This window comes from Zootoca vivipara, chromosome 2, assembly GCF_963506605.1.
Source record: "Zootoca vivipara chromosome 2, rZooViv1.1, whole genome shotgun sequence".
Lineage (NCBI taxonomy): Eukaryota > Metazoa > Chordata > Lepidosauria > Squamata > Lacertidae > Zootoca > Zootoca vivipara.
In genome coordinates, this window is record NC_083277.1 from 32,231,682 (window position 1) to 32,253,655 (window position 21,974).

Consider the following 21,974-nt stretch of genomic DNA (forward strand, 5'->3'; position numbering starts at 1 on the left):
AAAGTTGACTTAGTACCTGTGTATGAGCTATATAGCCCTTAATTTCCATCCCTCTTTGAAATGCCTCATGTGGCTTCCAGATTATGCTCAGGGCCATTTCTGATGCAACTTTTTACCATATCTTAAAATTCATGTCAATGTCACATCAGAATGCTTTGGTGCCAGTTAATTGCATGTCACATTCCCCCTGGACATTAGCGTTTGGCAGACTGGCTTCCAGTTGCTTCTCTGCACACTCGTCTGTGGAATTAAAATGACATGCATCTAATCAGTCCAGAATGACCTTGCCACAGATCTCTAGACATGTTCAGGGCAATGAACTTATACAAGAGTTAGTGAGACAGAGGTTGCAACTGAGATATCCGTAGAGTGAGGAGAAAGTTTTCAAAGGTAAAGAGACAGTGGACAGCAGACACAAAGAACGAAAACAGATTTTCTGCTGGGTGGTGACATTTTAATAAGAAACTTGCACCATTTTACAAAGCATTATGGTTGTGGAATGACACCAGTCTGGCATATATTGTAATGGTATATACATACCCATGTCTACCATGTGAACACACTGATTCTTATAGGGAAACAATGTAAGCCTAGACTTCTGCAGTGTGTGACAGGTAAGGGGAGGCTTAGGAAGTTGGAACTGCAAAGGTCTCGTCCTGACTGGATAATCTAAAGAAGGTCTGCATTCATGTGACAGCAGGTGGAATTGTTGCCCAGAGCATGATGTGAGATCAGATAAGTGTTTAAGGACTCACTTGTGCCAAGCTTTCAACATTTGGTTCAGAAGTCAGGGTGAGATCTTGTAAACTGTATTTAGGATGGGTGGCCAGGGGACTGCCTTTGAACCAGCAATACTTCTAAGCCACCAGAGTGCTTTCCTGCCCTTATCTGGGATAGCGGGAATCCATTCAGGAGCCTGCTCTTTAACAAAAGTTAAGGATGCACTGGAAATGGTCATTTCTGAGGGCTTTGCTCTGGCATGGTAAAGGCAATATCCAAGTCACCCCTACCTGAGTCAACCGCACTGAGATCAATGGGTATAGGGTAGTATACAAATTTAGCCGCTACTACTACTACTAATCAAATGAATACTAGGATTTACCACACTCTTCAAGGTGCCTGCCAGGCCACACTTTGGATGCATCAATTGCATCTCCTGGCATTTCAAGTAGGCAAGGACTTCATCGTCAGTGCCCTTCCCTAAATAAATAGGACACCAATGATCAGTGAATTATTTGAAGACATGTTTTCATCCTTCACAATTTATCCACCAAAATCAGCATTTTACAGCCTATTGATTAGTGAGGATATTGTGCCACACTCTGAGTGTGCCCGCCAGCTGTGTACAGCTATGCCGGAAGAGGCTGCATTCCAATAGTGATTGACTTCTTTTTTTATTGACAAAAATGAGCTGATACAGATCGGCTTTCTGAGTGAGCAAGTGCCACCGTTTTGTATTCCAAGTTTTTACTGCAAAGATTGCAAGAGGAAAACAGACTCAGAAGGGAACAGAAAAAGAAATCCAAAATACTGGATAATGTAGCAGTCTTTCTTTCACAATTTTTGCAGCCAAACCCTGTGTGTGTGTGTGTGTGTGTGTGTGTGTGTGTGTGTGTGTGTACACACACATATACATATACATATACATATACATATACATATACATATACATATACATATACATATACATATAGTCGCCAGTAGCAACTGAATGTCCAGTCTGCATATATTATTCTGGAAAAGATGGAATAGAATTTGAAATGTCTCCCACTTCCCAGTTTTTAGCCCCTTATGTTCCAGAAAAATGTATTAAACCAATGAAGAACTGTGTGAACTTAATGAGTTTAGAATAAAATAATAATAATAATAATAATAATAATAATAATAATAACAACAACAACAATAACAATTTGTTCTTATATTATTGACATTTTAATTCCACTCATTGTCACAACAACCCCCTGGGATAGGTTGGCAATATTTCCATATCAGACCTAGGGAACTGAAACAGAGAGTGCCGCAGCTTTTCCCAATCTGATGCTCTCTGTACGATTTGGACTACAACTCCCATGAATCCCACAACACACACATAATCTTGGATAATATTATGATGTAGTAATGTATATCAGTAAAATAATTATCAATTTTCAGCTCAGATTTTGAGACAAAATTTAATCAGGCAATTCCCCCCCCCCAAATGATGTGATTTCTAAAATGTTGCTGGCATTGTGCAGGCCCATGCAAAGGGAGGAGGGCAGCTGGTTACACTTGTCACAGGCCTCAGAGGGCTAAGCTGGATAAGGGACCCAACCAGGGACTGGCTACTTTTTTGTTTGAGTTTATAAATATATTCTCTGCATGGGCAATGGCATGGTCACCAGTATTGTGCATCATATCTCCACCAAAATAGAAAAACATCAATAAGGCTTGAAAATTATCTAAATTTCATTGAAAGTAAAATGTTAAGGGAAATCTATACCGGTTCCTGCTTAGATGAAAGTTAAAGTGGTACCTCACAAGACGAATTTAATTCGTTCCGCGAGTCAATTCGTTTTGCGAAAAATTTGTCATGTGAATCGTGGTTTCCCATAGGAATGCATTGAAGTTTCTTTTTTGCCCATAGGAACACATTAATTAAATTTCAATGCATTCCTATGGGAAACCGCGATTCTCAAGACGAATTTTTCGCAAAATGAATTTGTCTCGCGAGTCACCATCAGATCGCAAGACGCATTCGTCTTGCAAAAAAAATCGTCTTGCAGGGCATCCGTCTTGCGTGGTACCACTGTATAATGAATTTTGCAGACACACACAAAGTCAATGAATTTTGCAACATAGAATTTGGCTAAATAATAGAAAAACTTCTTAGGGTGATAGCAATATTTTGGGATGTGTGAAATCACACAGCTTTTCCCTGGTTGAATGAAAACGTCTCTTCCTCCACCCCTTCTTTCTTATTACCACTTTGACAATTCTCAGAAACGTTTTACAAGAACAAACCTTCAATTTCCCTCTAGAAATAGAATTTAGTAGCAACTTAAATGATATACCTTGATAGACACAGTGTAGCTAAGGTAATAAATGACAAATCTTATTTGTTTCATTTAGCATATTTTCTTTCTCACCTTTTCTCAGAGGGCCTCAGGTTTGTTTTGACTGCCCTACAACAACCCTGTGAGGTGGGTTGCACTTAGAGATACTGAATGGCACACAATCACTCAATACACTCCATAACCAAGTGGGGATTTGATCCCAAGTTTCTCTATCCTTGTTGACTCTGATACTCTTTGCCATCAGTGGCCTGCCCCTCGATCAGCACAGATCAAGTCCTTGACAACGTTTAGAAATTAGCTGCTCAGGTTTGGAAAAACAAACGAACATATGAAAGTCTTCCCTACAGATCATTCTGAGAAGTGAAAAGCAGTGAAAGCCAAATATGCTGCAGATATCCATGAAATATTAACTAGCCATCACAAGTGTTGTGTGGATTGCTGAAGTCTTTGGACAAGGGAAACATTGCAACTTAAGGTAAATGTTTTTCAGTAAAAATTGTAACTTCTAAAATTTGCCCATTTTATGGCATGGGGAGGAGGGAATAAGAAAAAAATCATTGCTAAGCCTCGGGATCTATAGATGTGTCAATTTTAACTGTCTTCTTTTTTAAAAAAAAAAACTGCCGAAAGAAACATATTGGGACTTCATAAAAATAGCTCAAGGTCAAGAGAGGTGCAAGGGAACAACAGGTGCTAGTCTATGGTTAACAAGAAGATCCCTTCCAGCCAAATGTCTGTCTTAATGAGTGCTATTTCCATATACAGTAGCAGAATCAGCAACGAGAGAGAGAACTATTTGACACTAAAGAATAAAAAGTGCACTTCATATTTGGGATCTGGATGTGAGTTTAAGATAGCCTGGGCCAGCATAATTATGAAGTTACAATGCTGGAAGGAATTTGAGGGTCATCTGGTCATAGACCTCTGTGCCCCCCAACCGCCCATTGCAAGCATCTTCATTCATTACTACAAGCTCATATCTTACATACCCTTGTTTCAAACAGTTCTTGGAGCTTCTAGACTAGAGCCTTGCTTTGGCAGGGATAAATATTCATTTCGGTTCACCCTGAAGGTCCTACTCGCACTGAACAAGAACCTCTGCAAAATGTACTGTACTCTTATTGGGAGACTTGTGTGTGCGCAGCAGCCAGACCGAAGTGAGAATGTGCATAGATTTTGTCGTGGTTTGATAGTTTGGCTTCTTCTTGCCTTGCTTTGCAGTATGCAACTTGCTTCACTTGTTTAGATCATATTGGGGGCATTTGTTCTGCAAATGCCATTCTGGGGTTCATCCACTCTCTGTGCACAGCATTCTGGCAAGGGGGTCCTTCCTTATAGCAGGGGAATGAAGAAGATTGCATTTTTGACCCTTTCAAATGCAGCAGTTGTCTATATTAGGATATGACCAATAGTCCATTTAGCCCTGCACTCTTTCTCCAGCAGAAACTGTTGAAAAACCTCACTGGCAGAGCAAGAGGGAAAGAAGCATCCCTCATTTGTTTCCCAGCCCTGTTATTCTGCAAAATTATCCAAACGTATAATGGAATATGAGAAACAAACCCTATACTTGGCCATCTAGTGACTGTGAACTCTGACTGTGAACTCTGATTATTTTTTCTGAGCCTTCCCTGGACATGCCAGGCACCAGCAAAGATCCAGAGACGCCAATGATTTAGCCTTTGACTTCATGCATGCACACTATGTATTCTTCCATGAAACAAATATCCTCGCCATCTCTCAGTGAGCTATAGCACCTCTTATGATCAAACGTTAGCCAGGTGATTATTTAGAATGCCATGCAATTAGAAAGAGAACCAGGTACATCTACGCCTGCATCTAAATTTACACAATGCATCTATACCAGGCTTCCTCAAACTCGGCCCTCCAGATGTTGTGAGACTACAATTCCCATCATCCCTGACCACTGGTCCTGCTAGCTAGGCCAAAAACATCTGGAGGGCCGAGTTTGAGGAAGCCTGATCTATACAATGGTTTATAGCATAAATATGCAACAATTTCCTTTCCAACCTAGAAAAGAATAACAGCAGAGTAAAGAATAACAGCAAATAAACAGGGTCCAAAGTACAGATGGCACCAGCTGTGCGGCAGGAATTGCTGGAACGAGGCATAGAAGGTGTCATTCAATGTCTTAGGGACTCCACTCTCAATTTCTGCAGTGTTTACTCCTTAGCCTTTTTTCTCCCAAACATATTCCACAAGGCAGAGGAGGTTTAGGATCATAGTTTTCCTTCTCCTGGGTAGGTTACCTTCCCAGGTTGACGATCCCCATCTGCCCCTCACTTCCCTCTACAGCACATGCAGAAACCGCCTTCTTGACCGTTGGACCTACCATTGGTCTTGTCTACTCAATCCACCAGAATTCGTCTTTCCAAGCATAGGCAGTCCCTTACTCGTCGAGGGTTTGAGACCCATCAACTACCATCACCTGGCTTAGCTGGCCAGTCAAAGCTGTTTCCTGGGGTGTGGTCGCTATCTCATGCTGACAGCTTCTAGAAGTTACAGATGACAGCAGAGTGCAGACCAAAGGTGTACTAACTACACAGAAGGAACATGACGTGCCCTCCACCAGAGGTGCTACCCCTCCCTGAACACCCCTCCCTGGGGGTGGGGAAAGCCAGTAAGTAAAAAAGAAAAGAAAAGCATATTTTGGAAGCTGAGTATACAGATGCACAGAGCCAAGAGATGAATAAATTATTCATTATGCCTCTCTCCCTGCAATGGAAAATCAAAGAAACTGAGTTGAATTATTACACAGTGCATAGCAGCAGACATTTGTATCTAATACCCAGCATAATAATTTATCTAATTTATCTCTGGCATGACACTCATAAGTATGGACTCCCAAGCATTCCCAAGCATTATTCTCTCTCTCTCTCTCTCTCTCTCTCTCTCTCTCTCTCTCTCTCTCTCTCTCTCTCTCTGTGTGTGTGTGTGTGTGTGTGTGTGTGTGTGTGTGTTTTCACACCCCCAGTGCTTAGAAAATCTCTTCTATAAATACAGCAGTGACTTTTTGAGTCACTGGAAGGAAACATTTTAAAAATGACAATGTGCCCTGCACTTTAATAACTGTTTGGAAAACATTTTAATAAAACTTCCAAGAGACAATATGATATTAAATCAGAGGCTATTGCTTACTATTATGCCAGTCAATTTTTTTTGTTAGTTTTGTTTTACTCTAAATTAAAGACATTAACCATCATTTGGTCACTTTGAGGCAGTTCATTCCTTTAAACCAAATAAAGCTGCCAAGACTTATTGATTCATAGGCTCTACAAACTGTGCTGGTACATAGCCTGGCATTTAATAACATTAAGTATCCCGGACCAAATTCGTGCTGTCTGTTTTAAATCAAATCTCGAACATGGTGCGTAATGTTTAAAAAGGCTTCCTTTATTATTCACGGTGAACAAGATGCTCCTTTCAGCATCTCACCCTGAGAAGGATCTTGATGCTGACATATGACAGAACGGTATGTGTTCCTTTTACAAATTAAAGCCATATGACACATCTATTCCAATATACAAAGGTCTTCAGATAGTTGTTGTAGCAAAGAGTGCTCTTTACTACTAGCTAGTGAAACCTCATTATCCTATCAGTACTTTTACTTAAGAAAACAAGGAGAGCTTTGCTGGATCAGGCCAGTGACCAATCTAGTCCAGCAATCTCAAAGTGGCCTGTGGGAAACCGCAAGCAGGATTCGAGCAGAAGAGCCGTCTCCCCTCCTTCGGCTTCCAGCAACTAATGTTGCTGAACTGCATTCTGCTAACAGTACCCAGGGATCATTCTGTTTATTGACTAGATGTTTTATATGCCACCCTTGACAGTACAGTGGTACCTCGGTTCTCGAATGCCTTTGAGGTCGAATGTTTCAGAACTTAAATGCCGGAAACCTGGAAGTAAATGCCTTGGTTTTCGAAAGCGCCCCGGAACTCAAACAGGAAACGCGGCTTCTGTTTTGAGTTTTCCGTATTGAGGCTTGCATTTTGAGGCTTCCGCTTTTGGCTTTTGAAAGTTTCGGAACTCGAACAGACTTCTGGAACAGATTATGTTCCAAGGCAGCTGGCACAATTGAACTTTGGTATCACCACCACCACCACCACCACCACCACCACCATCACCCCACCCATCTGACTGGGTTGTCTCAGCCACTCTGGGCCACTCTATCATCTATGTATCTATCTAATTGGGTCCTCCCTAAACAGAGGACACGCGTTGCAGTGGGACCCGGCAATCAGGCCTTGTGTTGTGGGTGGGATCATTGGAGCAGCCACAACACCCTATTGGTGGTCCCTCAAACCTGGGAGCAATTGGGCTAGCGGGATGCCAGTCAAAACAGCTTTTCTTTCGGGCTTCAGTGCATCGGAACACCCACCCACCTCTCCCTATATTTAGGGCTTGCGCTTGACCTTGCTATGCTGCCGTGTGTCGCCTGTTGTTGGGACAGGGGCACGGCAGGAATTTTCCCCACTTGGCTGATTGGCTGTTGCCATTTGGGTTTCGCCTGCTGTGTAGCAAATCGTCACAACTTGTAAGGTTGCGGATAGGCTATGATTCTTGTGGATAGGGATGGCAGGATGCCAAGCCATCCCTATGCATTGGGTATTCCTTTAAGAAGGAATCCAAGGACTCATGGTTGGTCTTCCCCGTACGGGGTTGTGCCTGGAGCCTGAGTCCAAGGCTTACCTAGCAGACCCCCTGCTTACCTCTGTCCCAGGTGTTCACCCAAGGCTGACTTATGGTTGGTGCCCAGAGTCAGCGCTGCCTGCAGGGCTGCAGGTAGCTAGTCGAACCAGAGCCTATGCAACCACTCACTTGATTTGTAATCAATAAAGTTGTGGCCTAAATTCTGCCAAAAACCAAACCAAAATTATGAGTCCTGTCTGAATTTATTTCTAAGCCTAGTTAAAGGGTCTCCACACGCATCTATCTATCTATGTATCTATCTATCTATCTATCATCTATCTATCTATCTAATCTATCTATCTATCATCTATCTTATTTATCTAATCTATCTATCTATCATCTATCTATCTATCTATCATCTATCTATCTATCTATCTATCTATCTATCATCTATCATATATCTATCACTAATCTGAGAGGGAGTAATAATAGACTTGACCACTACAGCAAACATTGTTTAGCACTGACACTGAAAACTATCTGAAGACTGGTCAGTATCCAAGAGATGTCCTCTCAGTTTCCTGTTGCCTTGAGACACCGGCAATTCACCATGAGTTTTGATTAAAAAAATAAAACCCCAAACAACTTGGATTCTATAGACTAAGGTTGGTACTCAATTTTAGTCACAGTACATCCATTGATATTAAGAAATCTCCCCCTGTGATACTTATTAACGTATTAAAGTCAATGGGTCTACTCTGAGTAAAACTTAGTTTTACTAGTTCTTATATATGTTGGAAGCCGTCCAGAGTGGCAGGGGCAGTCCAGTCAGATGGGCGGGGTAGAAATAGTAAAATTATTGTGATGATTATAAGTTGCCTAGCACCCTAAATTTATGATGAGCTATTAAGGCCAACCCCTGATTGTAAAATATGGACCAAGCCATGTAGAAATGGAAAACAATGTTTGGAGCTGATATAATCTTATAAGGACTATGTCACGACTGAGCCAGCCCAACCAGCTTTCAGTGGAGGAAGTAGGCAGGAAGAGATAGGGTCAACTACCAGAAGAGAGGACCCTAGCCAAGCACCAACTTCCCTGCCCTTAGGAATGCAGGTTGCCAAGGGAACTATCTTGAAGGAGCAGGATCTCTGTCAGGTCTCTCAGGTGGAGAGAAAAGTTGAGGAAGAGAAGATTGACACTCTGTCTTCTCAGGAAGAAGTTGGAGGGGATCCAATGAGCCCACGGAGGAGTCACCGCTGGGGAAGGGTGTGTGATAGGAGGTGGAAACAGAAACATAAGGGGCAGAAATCGCATTTAAGTTGGAGGAAGGGGACGGACTCGGCAGAAGAGTCAGCATAATTCACGAGGGCTGCAGCTGGGTTAATGCCGTCCAGTGTTATCTGTGTACTTGGTCAATAAATCATTTTCTCTACTTAACTAAGCTCCCTGTGTTGCCGAACTGGAGGTGGGATTCCTGACAGACTATTTCAGAATCCAGGTCAAGCTGCCACCACCATCTACCAACAGGTGTTTAGAGTCATTTCAGACCCAATCATTTCCAACTCCCATTTCCTGAATTCAGATCCCTGGTTTCCTTTGAAGGTACCGTAAATAACTCCAGCAATGTGTCCAGAGGCATGACATTTCTGGATATGAGATGCTGGAGACAAACAGCACGATGGTGTTCTTGCCTTCCCATCAAGCTTGCCAAGAAACATTAGGCTGCTCACAGCAGGAAACAGAACGCTGGACTGAATGGCCCTTTGGTGTCATCCAGTAGTGCTCTTCTTTAGGCTCTTGCGACATACTCCCATCCCCACTCAATCACTAAGAGCCGTGTGGTGACCACTTGAAATGGCCTCTTCATAATGGACGCACCACATGGCAGCACTAATGCAGAGGGAAGCTTGCCATGTCATGTAAAGATCTTCCATTTCACTGTCAGATATTTCTGGAACTAGCAGAAATTGCAGTGTGTGTGAAGTACAGAAGTCAACTATTACACACTGTGTATAAATTGGGCTTTCACCTATTTTGTGTAGATTTGCCACAAGTTAAAATGCTTTCCCGACCCATCATTTTGTGTGTGTTTTTAAAAAAGGGAGGCACCTCTGTTTTGCACCTAGTGGCAAGTCCCCTGCTCTCTCTCTCACACACACACCACCTAAAATCATATTATAGATTAGTGTTATCATTTAATAACTGAAACTTGGGCTAAACTCCAAATATCAATGTCATTTAAAAATGACAGGTATTCTTCTCACATCAAAGGTATGGGAGGAAATGGTCCAATCAGTCTTCATTGTATTATTGAGTTTTTAAAACTGAGCAGCACAACAGGGATTATGCCGAAGTGACTTTAATATTGCAAAGCAGTTTTGTAGCTTTTTCACTGCTTGGCCATATCAAAGTTTACATATTTTCAGTTCATTCATGAAAAATGACATTGAACATAGTTTTCCTTCAGCCTTAGTTAATCTTCACAATCAATAAAAAGATTAACTATTTTGAAGAGCCAAATCCAATTATTTATTTGACAAGTTTTATATACTGATTAATCAACACCAACAAAAACATCTAGGCAGCCTATGTAAAACAACGTAAATATTTATTTAAAATATCAGTAAAATCAAACATTTGATTTAACTGCTCCTATATAGTTTATAAACTCCTTATTCTCCTCTTTGCCTCTCCTTCCTAACCCATCTTTTTCTGTTTGTTTCAGCCCACTGTGCATTACTTAACTATTCAGGAATATAGGGTTGCCATTTTTCAAACAGTGAAAATCTGGACAGGAAAGTTGTTGACCGTATTTGAGCTATTTTTATTGAAAATCAGCAAAAACGGCAGTGCTAGCATGGGATGCCATATGTCTGGAATTTCTCAGACATTTGACCAAATTCTTCCCGGACACTACTGTCTGGGAAATTCCATATGTGTCCGGGAAATTTTGGACATATGGCAACCCTATGAATAGCTTTCATACTGTCTCTCTTACAACATACAGCCTGCTCCAGTGCAAGATTTCCCTGCAACACCTCTCACATAACATTTGCTTAGAATGGGATAAATGATATCTGTGTTTGCATCTGTATAAATTTAACTACTTTATCATATGGGGCACTTATCTGTACTCCTAGTTGTTAGTTCATCCCACTAGAATTGCGAAATGAAATGTGCACTTAATTTTCTGATAGCTCCTGCCAGATAGCCTTAAACATGTCTCTCTTTCTCTGGAAGAATCATGATCAATCCTTCCTTACATCCTGTATAGGTTTGGGGGTGCATAACCCCTCAGAGATTGCTCACAAATTGGAATCTGAAAGTCTGATCGGGATAGGCTACAACATCTTATCTTTGGATAGGATTTGTAAATCACTTTTATTGCAACCAAGTGATATAGACATTTTGTTAAACAAATAATAATGATGATGATGTGATAAATGCTTGGGACAGACTTCTACATATTTTTCTTTAAAAAAGAAATCTTGGTTCCATCATTCCACCTGTGTACATCCCTTCATTCACCTGGGCTTTCTTCCAGATAATCTGTTTCTACAAAGTGGTACCTACCCTCAGGTTGCCTTAAGTTTGTCGCACTCCTGACATGAGCTGAACCTCTGTTAGAGAGGTAGAAAGGGGAATTCATTTCTTACATCAGGAACAAACTACCATATGTCTGTATATGAGGTCATAGATCCTTTGTAACAGACATAAGATTCTCAATTGCTTTAAATGCCATTTTAGGCAAGTAACTGGCTCAAGGTTGATGTTCTATTTTTAGTTTCTTAGCTAATCGATGTATTTTTACTGTATTTTGAATGAAGTTTATTAAATTGCTGTAAGCTACTCCGATACCTGTGTATAAAATAAATTGATATTACACCAAGAGTGACAAATAGGATTGCACCTTAAAGACAAACAGAATGGTACACCGCCGTGATATTTCTGAGAAAAAAATAAGAAGCAAAGACTAGAGTTCAATAAAAAAATTCCTTCAGTAGCACCTTAAAGACCAACTAAGTTTTTATTTTGGTATGAGCTTTCGTGTGCATGCACACTTCTTCAGATACCTTCAGGTATCTGAAGAAGTGTGCATGCACACGAAAGCTCATACCAAAATAAAAACTTAGTTGGTCTTTAAGGTGCTACTGAAGGAATTTTTTTATTTTACTTCGATCCAGACCAACACGGCTACCTACCTGTAACTAGAGTTCAAATTATCCAACTGGGACTTTTCCTCAGTTAGAACACACACTGACACACAGAGACACACAAAAACAGAGGCATCTGATGAAGTGCACTATAGGCCATGAACGTTTATTCCACTATAAATGTGTCTTTAAGGTGCCACAAAGCACTTTGGTGATTGTTATAAAAAATGAGAATTATTAGAAAGCTGTTTAGGGAAGCTTTTAATCTTTAAGAAATTAGTGTATTCTAATATTTCTGTTGGAAGCCACCCAGAGTGGCTGGGGAAATAAATTTAATTTTATTATTATTATTAGTAGTAGTAGTAGTCCTGGCCAATTACTTAAAACCATGAGCTGCAGCAAGAAGAAAACATTAAGGAGCTGCTAAACTGGGGGAAATGTATGGGGGGGGGTAAATTTTAAAGTTTAGGGACTTAGGTTTGTGACACTAAATTTCATTTATACCAGTGGGTGTGGTGGGATACAACAGTGGATGTAACTGAAGAGATCCCCACCCCTTTATTCGAGCCACGAAAATGGCTGAAAAGAACCGTATGCTGAAAAACTGCCCAACATTTCACCACATTGTGTGATCCCTGAAAACAGTTGAAAAATTACACCCTAAAATCCCCACAATTTTCCACTGGGTTGCAAATGATTGCCATGGGATGTACTGGATGAGCTACCACTAGATGAATAATCAGTGGTTGCCAGAATAATAATAATAATAATAATAATAATAATAATAATAATAATAATACCGGTAATAATAATAATAATAATAATAATAATAAGTAATGTTTTCAGTTTTTCATTGGCTTAAAGGCATTGTCTCTTAACTCAGTTTTATCTGTTTAGCAGCTATGTTTTAGCAGCTATGTTTTTAAAGTTTCCCTTGTAGCACAAGTACACAACTGAGAAATTAGACAGGAAAGCTGCCACCGCAGAAGAGAAAAGTTGTTTACAGCGGTAATTTGTAAAATACATTCGTCCTCCGAACGGCATTCAAATGAGAGCTGCGGTAATGCACACTATGCAGTGGCAAGATTAAGAAAACGTAGCAGCAGCACACTCCCATTGCACCTTTCCGGACTAATCAAAACACACCAAATGAAACTTCCAAGTCTGGCATCTTACATAGTGTAAGCAATAGAGCTGGGTGAATCTGAGAATTTCTCATTTGCGTGTGGAGGTCCCCAAAACCACCCCTCAAAATAACTCACACCACAGACAGAATTTTTGTTTAATGGTTTTTGGCATGAATTTGGCCACAACTTTTATTGAAATACAAATATAAAATAAGTGAGTGGTTGCGTAGGCATTGGTACTCCAACTGTCACCTAAGGACAAAAATAAACTCGCCTTGTCAACAAGAGGAAACCCTACAGGGAGAGACAGGGAGTCGGGTCCAATTGGCTCTCCCCTCTCTCCTCAGGCCCCCAGGGGCTCATGCGTGTTGCTGGCCCCCGACCAGGATTATGGACACGCATAGAGTCCCTGTATTCCTGACCGGCATTTCCTCTAACTCAGGCATTAACTCATGGGGCCAACACAGTCAACAGACCCCAAATACAACCAATAACCAATGCCTTACCGCCAACCTTACAAGTTGTGATTTGCTATGTAGTAGGCAAAAACCAGATGGCACCAGCCAATCAGCCAAATGGAAAAATTCCTACCAGGCCCCTGAATACAGGCGATCCCAAAAGAGGCACAGCAATGTCAACACAGAGGCCTAAAAACAGTGGAGGGAGGGTGGGGATCCGAAAATGCAGCCGAAGAGAAAGAGAAACCTTTCTCCTTGGCTTTTATACCCAGGGGGCTGACCCATCAAATTGCAACATACAAATCTGCCCAACAACATCAGCCAGGGACCTATTCCTTAGTGACCACTCATGCCCCCACCTTTGGAACTCAGGAGTGGTTTGTTAGGCCCCCACTGCAAACCGTGCTCACGATGATGGTGAACCCGCACTGTGTCACTAGCTCGGGTGTTTGCTCATTCCATCCCAGGACTGGATCTGTGACTTTTTAAAAAACTAAAAAAATCAGTACCAAAGAAGTTAATTAAAAACATATTTAGCTACTTACTCCCATTGGAGCCTGGTCCATTAAGGCAAATGAGCCAATGCCCAACCAACCTCAGCCAGCTCTCACCTGCCTGCCTTTCTACTTGCATCTAGCACAGGGGGTGGCCCTGGTTCTCACCTTCCTCTCCTTCTAGTACTTGGCAAGGAGGAAGATGAGGGCAACACTAGAATAGGCTCTGTCATTGGCTGTAGCACCACCTACTGTTGGACTCCCTGTCTTCTGCCCAATCAGTCTCAAAGGCCATCCCTGAATTTTTGTATGCATTTTCACACACTGTATATTTATTATTTAGTTATTTTATTTAACAAGATCTCTATACCACTTAATTTAGAGAGCCCGTGGACAAATGGAGTTAAAATCTTCACATTAGTCTGGGGCTTGTGAATCAGGACAGGTCAGTCCATGTTGGCATCCCCCAAAATCTAATTTCTAAAGTGTCTGTAGTAAGAAATCATTTCATTATTAGTTTTTTTTCTGGAAATCTGAAGGGAGTTTGGGTATATTGTTAAGCAGTTTGCCAATTATCGCCTCCTTGAAGGCTTGGACATCAGTCCATTGCAGTCTCTGCTGCTTCAAACAGATTTGAGGGGCTATTCAACTAAAAGAACTTTCAGACACACCAGCCATGACTATCTATTTATAAAATCATTTGTAAAAACAACATAGAAGTGCAGATATGGTGTTAAAAATATTCCAAAAACCCTAGGACACTAAAATTTTCAAACATCAATTTTACTCAACAAAATCTGTCGCCCAAGCAACAACATTTGTAGTAAAATAATGAGTTAAGAGAGAACCACCTTTAATAGAAATTGGTCCCAATGCATTGATGGCTGCATTAATGTGGCAACGGAGTTCCACAGTCTTTGGGACACTGCTGAAAAAACCTGAATTAACTTGGCAGGCAGGATATAAGCAGAATCTCCAAAGTAGATCAAATGCTTTCATGTCGGTTCTTCGGGCATCATGGTCCCTGTTTAAAATATCTGCTGTTCCAGAACCGGGGCAGAAGTACATCTACTTATCTAGTAATAGTATTAATAAAAATAGTTATAATTCCTATTTAGATTGTTAAGCCTCAGGAACGACCCCCTAGAGATTCCAAATTTGAAACCTTTATTGCGTTAGCATACAGCCATAGCAAAATAAAAACAATACAAAATGCCAGAGACAAGCAACAAAGCATAATTCAAGGCGATATTGCTGGTGTAATAACATTTAAATTACCCTAAGACAATAATGCAATGATTTAGGTGCCAGCACCAAAAATCTAATATGCAGATATATGTAAAGCATAAAATAGCCCAAAATAGGCTCGGCACATTCAGTTAAAAATGAAATAGAGAGAATTAAAATAGGTCCAGGTCTAGGACACACTACCCTGTCCGGGTAGCCCTGAGTTTCAGAGCCTGCACTATGAAGATTGCCACCCCACGTGAAATTAGGGAATTTGTGTCCACAAGAAGCAATTTCAAACAGTCTTCCTTAGATGTAATGGTGGACGGGATCAAGAGGAGGAGCTTAGATCTTATTGGCTCATAAATGGGACAGTAGAAAAAGAAATGTAGAAAGTCCTCTATTTCATTCATTGTGCATGGGCATAGGCACTGAGTAATAGGGAGTCTTAGAGTAAATCCCCTGCAGGAAGGCCTTGGGCATAGAATGGAAACAGGCCATAGTAAACACTCTTCTCAAATTGGGCTCCGTCAGGTCTATTAAGTAGTTGGCAAGTGATCTTACCGCTTTCACTTTAGGAAACCACATAGAGAGGCGGGCTGTGGTATACCGTGCCCGGTCCATGGCCTCATCCCTTGTAAGAATCCAGGCCCAGATAACCCCCTAGAGAAGTTAGACTAGCTCCCTCCTTCTGCCAGTGAAGACTACCTATATGTTTTGATACAATTTTCTAAGATTTCAACATGTAAATTACACACACACACACACACACACACACACACACACACACGTGTGTGTGTGTGTGTGTGTGTGTGTAAAGGGGACCCCTGACCATTAGGTCCAGTCGTGACCAACTCTGTGGTTGCGGCGCTAATCTCGCGTTATTGGCCGAGGGAGCCGGCATACAGCTTCCAGGTCATGTGGCCAGCATGACTAAGGCGCTTCTGCCGAACCAGAGCAGCACACAGAAACACTGTTTACCTTCCCACTGGAGTGCTACCTATTTATCTACTTGCACTTTCATGTACTTTTGAACTGCTAGGTGGGCAGGAGCTGGGACCAAGCAACGGGAACTCACCTCGTCACAGGGATTCGAGCCGCCGACCTTCTGATCGGCAAGCCCTAGGCTCTGTGGTTTAGACCACAGCACCACCCACACATACCTGCCAAGTCTCTCGCTGAAAAATGGGGGATCAGCAGCGGCGCGGCACCGGAAGTTGCATAGAAGCAACTTCCGGGGCGGCTCTTCCCATATGTGGGCACCAGAAATCGGGCAGAGCGGCACCGGAAGTCGCTTCTATGCATGCCCGGTGGCAATCTTGGTGGTGGCTGCATGGCGGCGGCCATCTTGGTGCCCACCAAGATGGCCACCAGGCATGCGTAGAAGCGACTTCCGGTCCTGCTGTGCCTGATTTCTGGTGCCCACACATGGGAAGTGCAGCACCCAAAATGGAGGCTCCCTGGCAGGTAGGAAATCCAGGGGATTTCCGGGATTTTTCTCCATTCGAGAGAACAGCGGGAAATGGATTAAAATCCAGGGGTTCCCCGCGAAAAATGGGATACTTGGCAGCTAAGCACCCGCGTCCCACATTATATATATACTAGTGGATTTTAGCCCGTTTAAAAACGGGCGCTAGAGGAAGCGGCCTGCCGGGACTGGCTTGGCGGTGGCGGGTCTTCCCGCCACCACCAAGCCAGTTCGCAGCGGGGGCTTTTCGCCGTTTGCCTTCCCCTGAGGGGGAGGCAAACGGCGAAAAACCCCGCCGCGCCGCAAATCGGCTCCGGGACTGGCTTGGCGGTGGCGGGTCTTCCCGCCACCGCCAAGCCAGTCCGCAGTGGGGTTTTTTCGCCGTTTGCCTTCCCCTGGGGGAGGCAAACGGCGAAAAACCCCGCCGCGCCGCAAATCGGCTCCGGGACTGGCTTGGCGGTGGCGGGTCTTCCCGCCACCGCCAAGCCAGTCCGCAGCGGGGGTTTTTCGCCGTTTGCCTTCCCCTGGGGGAGGCAAACGGCGAAAAACCCCGCCGCGCCGCAAATCGGCTCCGGGACTGGCTTGGCGGTGGCGGGTCTTCCCGCCACCGCCAAGCCAGTCCGCAGCGGGGGGTTTTCGCCGTTTGCCTTCCCCTGGGGGAGGCAAACAGCGAAAAACCCCGCCGCGCCGCAATTCGGCTCCGGGACTGGCTTGGCGGTGGCGGGATGTTCCCGCCACCGCCAAGCCAGTCCGCAGCGGGGGGTTTTCGCCGTTTGCCTTCCCCTGGGGGAGGCAAACAGCGAAAAACCCCGCCGCGCCGCAATTCGGCTCCGGGACTGGCTTGGCGGTGGCGGGAAAAAGGGGAGGAATTCCTCCCCTTCTTCCCGCCGCTGCCAAGCCAAAGCGGGCCTCCCTCCGCGCCCGCTGCCGCTTCGGCTTCCTCGGGTTCCCCGAGGAAGCGCCGTCCCATGCCGGAGGTGTGCGGCAAGGCTGCCGGGGGGGGGGAGCGCTTCTCTCCCCCGCCGCCTCACCGCGCACCTCCAGCATGAGACTGGGCTTCGGAGCGGCGGTTGGCGGAGCGGCAGTTGGCTGTTCCCTGTGTCCCGAGAGCACGGGTCCAATCCCTGTGTCCCTGGTTGTCCCTCCGTCCAATCCCTGTGTCTCTGGGGGACATGCGCAGTAGCCCAGGGACACACGGGACATCTGGACGCAGGGACAACATGGACATTATTATATAGGATATATATATATATATATATATATATATATATATATATATATATATATATATAGCTTTTTAATGATGTTTTCCCTGTTTTTAGCTGTTTCTATAAACCTCCTTGAATCCCTGTCTGAGGGGAAAAGATGGAATATAAATAAATATAATAATAGTAAGGATGTTTTAGAATTCCACCTCAACATTAATAATGCCTTAAAATGACTTCAGATGAGCACCTTCCTTTCCCTTCCAGTTTTCAGGAATGCTACAGGAAACAGAGATTTAATTTTCCACAGTATGTTGTTAAGTTCAGATCAAGAGGGGAGAAATTAAACTAAGTGTTTCAGAAAATAGGTGACATGCCCTGCTGTGGCAGATATGTATGATTTCACATGCTGGAAAGAATTTCCGTTCCCCACCTACAGTTTAGTCCCTGCTGTAGGAGCACTCCATATAATTGTCCTAAAGACTTTCCTTTTCAATTCACCGCCATGAGGTACTTGCCATATATTACTCAGGAAAGGACACTAAATCACTTCTATTGTTTCTTCAGAGTATAAATCAGTCCTATTGTTTCTTTAAAGTATTAAATGTGTTTCTGTACTGTATATCAAAAGGCATCTCAGCAACTGTAATTCTGTTACTGTTGATGAGCAATGGGAGCAAGTGATGAGGAAAAACAAGGCGAGGGTAAGCGAAGAATGAAAAGTTCCTCTTACCATGGATCAGGTAGGCACTTACTACCTCTTTTCCTACCTGTTATATTTAAAGGATTACATATGATTTAACAACAACAACCCAGAAAAGAAGTTCCCATTACAAAATCTACAGCCTGCTTCTGAAGTTACACTAGTAACAAGGAAACTGTTGATCTTGCACTCCTTTCTTCATTGCTGGAGTAAAACCTTGACCATATTGGGGGTGGGGGTTACACTCTTGGCATGGGGATTTCTTTCAGTTTCTTATTTTTTATTTCTTTCAATTGTTTTCCCCCATTCTTCAGTTCAATTCTCCACACTTCCACTACAATTTGTGATTTATTATTATTATTATTATTATTATTATTATTATTATTATTATTAAAGTCCTCATTGATATTTTGGTGTGGATTTCTCACAATAGACACATTTTTGTATGCCATTTTGCCTAATGGACACATTTTGCTGAGCCACTTCCCCATACAGTGGTACCTCAACTTACGAATGACTCAACAACCGAATTTTTCTACTTACGAGTGGGGCAAATGGCCACATGCTTACAAATTTCTCAACATCCAAACGGAAACCGTGGCAGTTTTAGATAGGGTTTTTTTCGACTTACGAATTTTTAGATGGGGTTGCTTCGACTTGTGATTTTTTTCATTTCCAATGCATTCCTATGGGGAATCACATTTCCAATGGCACTTTTCGACTTACGAATTTTTCGACCTACAAAGGTGCCTTCGAAACATAAGTCAAGGCACCACTGTATATAATGCATTTACTACATATGTTATTTTCAGTAATCTATCTGTTTTATGCACACTTCACCCTAGTATACTCTTAAAAATATTTACTTGACTGGAGACTTCCAATGCAAAATTCAGAGAATTCAATGAATTCTGGAGGATAGCTGTGAGAGTAATGTTATGGAAAGTACAATTAGGACAGCCTAGTGGTTGAGCTACAGTGTGTACTCATCTGAAGTTTCCTGGAGCTTCTCATATTACCTGTTGGTGTGGAAAGGAATGGAACTATAGCAGTCACCACAGCTCCAGCAAAACTTGGAAAGGTGTCCTTAGACAGCCATAAGCCCCTCTTTTGTACTTCTTCTCTGTGCCTTTCCTCTCTTTTGTATTCAGCATGACAGGTTCTTATTCAGCAGGTGCCCCAAGTGTCAGCATTCCTAAATTATAGTTTTTTCTAACTGACATATGCTTTTTAAGGATTAATTCATCTCCCCAATACACCTGTCAGGTGATAGCACACCCAATTATCTCCAGATACCTTGTCTTTTGGGAATACCTATTAATTCATTAGCTTTCTGAATACTTTCCCTTTCTTTGATTGAAGGCAGTTGCATTTGTGTGTGCGTTCGTGTCTTGAACTTACAATTTGTAATACGTAAAAGAAGATGTGAGATACCTGTTTATTTTGCTCTATGGAAAGGTTTTGATCTAAAATCTATACTTCAGCAGCAGTGTTCAACATTAATAAGAGTGGGTGTTTTTAGCAGTACTATGTCTATTCATTTGGTATTGAATCAAATATCCTTTTCAGCCACGCTTTCCTTCCAAATATTGAGAGTCTATCAGCCAGTGCTAAAGCACGGCCTAGTTCTCAATTCATTTTCTTCCAATTTTGAAAATATCATGAATTACGCCTAAATAATTTTTCAGGCATCCATTTATGTTGTTAAGCGATATTGTGTGAATCCTGGAGGCTTCACAGAGCCAGCATGTAGAGTGGACAGTGCTGAATTTGATGGAGAACTGGGTTCAAATGACCAGATAGAAAGGCCATATTTGAGCCTCCTGGCTTGACATTTCCACCCCTGAGCTACACTGGCTCAAAATGTCTATGCAGGGTTATCCTCTGTCCTTCCTGGAGATACTGGGGATTGAAGCTGCAACCTTCTGCATAAGCATGTGTTCTATCAGTGAGCTACACCCCTCCCCCATTGGGGAAACCATTTTCCTGGCAAGTTGGTAAAAAAGGAATAAGCCTTTGACTTCAGTCTCAGCTACTGTTAAAACCTCTCTTTCTCCCCACCACCATTCACAACTTGTTGTGTGATGGCGTGGGAAACGATAGGGGGACTACATAAAACTGATTTTGTGCCAAACATTACCCCCAAGGAAAATTTGTGGTGGGGGCACTAGACTTGGACCCTAGTGCCTGGGGATTGTAGAACTGGAGGAATTTGTTTCAACCCCTATTCCCCTTTTGAAAATTATTCTTCATCCTGATTCAAATTTAATATGAGTCTCTACATTACAGAGATCGCGTTAGACTGTCATATTTGGGGGGGGGTCGTCCTATCTCTCTCCAGTTTAAAAAACCCCACAAGAAACAGATAAATCCTCTTAAAAAGTTTCCAGAGTAAGTTCTTTCCCCTTGCCTAGCAGGCAGAGAAGGCTAATGTCTCCCTGCTGAAAGCATTAACTGATTGCATTGTCGCCAGAGCACAGCAGCTGTCCTTACACATTTAGACTCCCAGTGACAACAAAATTAAGGCAGCCTTCCCTCCTGTTAGGCAATAAAATTATTTTCTTAACTTCTCAGAGAACTAAGGACTCCTTAGAGTTTCGGGGAAGCACAGGTGTAGAAGAGGATGGTCTCTCAGTGAGCACATCTTTGGCACGGCAAGGAATTAGCTGCCTGGAAGGCAGGAAGGAATAGAAGAAAAGAAAGTCACTCAACTTTCCTATGGACAGATGGCCACAGGAATTGTCCCTGTAGGTTTGGTTTAGCTTTTTAAAAATCAATTTGTTTGTTTTATGATTTTCTCTCTTGCACCCCCCCCCAAAAGGAGCTCAGGGTGTAAAATAGTACAAATAAAATAAAATAAAATGTATTTAAAAATTTATAAAATTAAAAACATCTACACTTTAAAATAAAAATTTAAAAACCAGTCACGTGCCCTCACAGTTTACGGTTTATGCTAGGGCTGCAATACGTCCGGAATTTCCTGCACATAGCCAGAATATGACAGTCAGGTCCTGGAAAATCCAGACTTATGGCAACCCATGTCAGAAGTCTAGTTTTAGATGAATTTCCATAGAAATAGCTGAAATATTGGGAGGTTTTCAATGCTTGATGTTTTTGTTTTGTTTTTAGATATGCTGTAAGCAACCCAGAGTGGCTGGGGAATAATAATAATAATAATAATAATAATAATAATAATAATAATAATAGTTATTATTATTATTTTCGACGACCCTAGTTACAGCATCTTAAAAAGCAGAGACATCACCTTGCCAACAAAGGTCCGTATAGTTAAAGCTATCGTTTTCCCAGTAGTGATGTATGGAAGTGAGAGCTGGGCCATAAAGAAGGCTGATCGCCGAAGAATTGATGCTTTTGAATTATGGTGCTGGAGGAGACTCTTGAGAGTCCCATGGACTGCTAGAAGATCAAACCTATCCA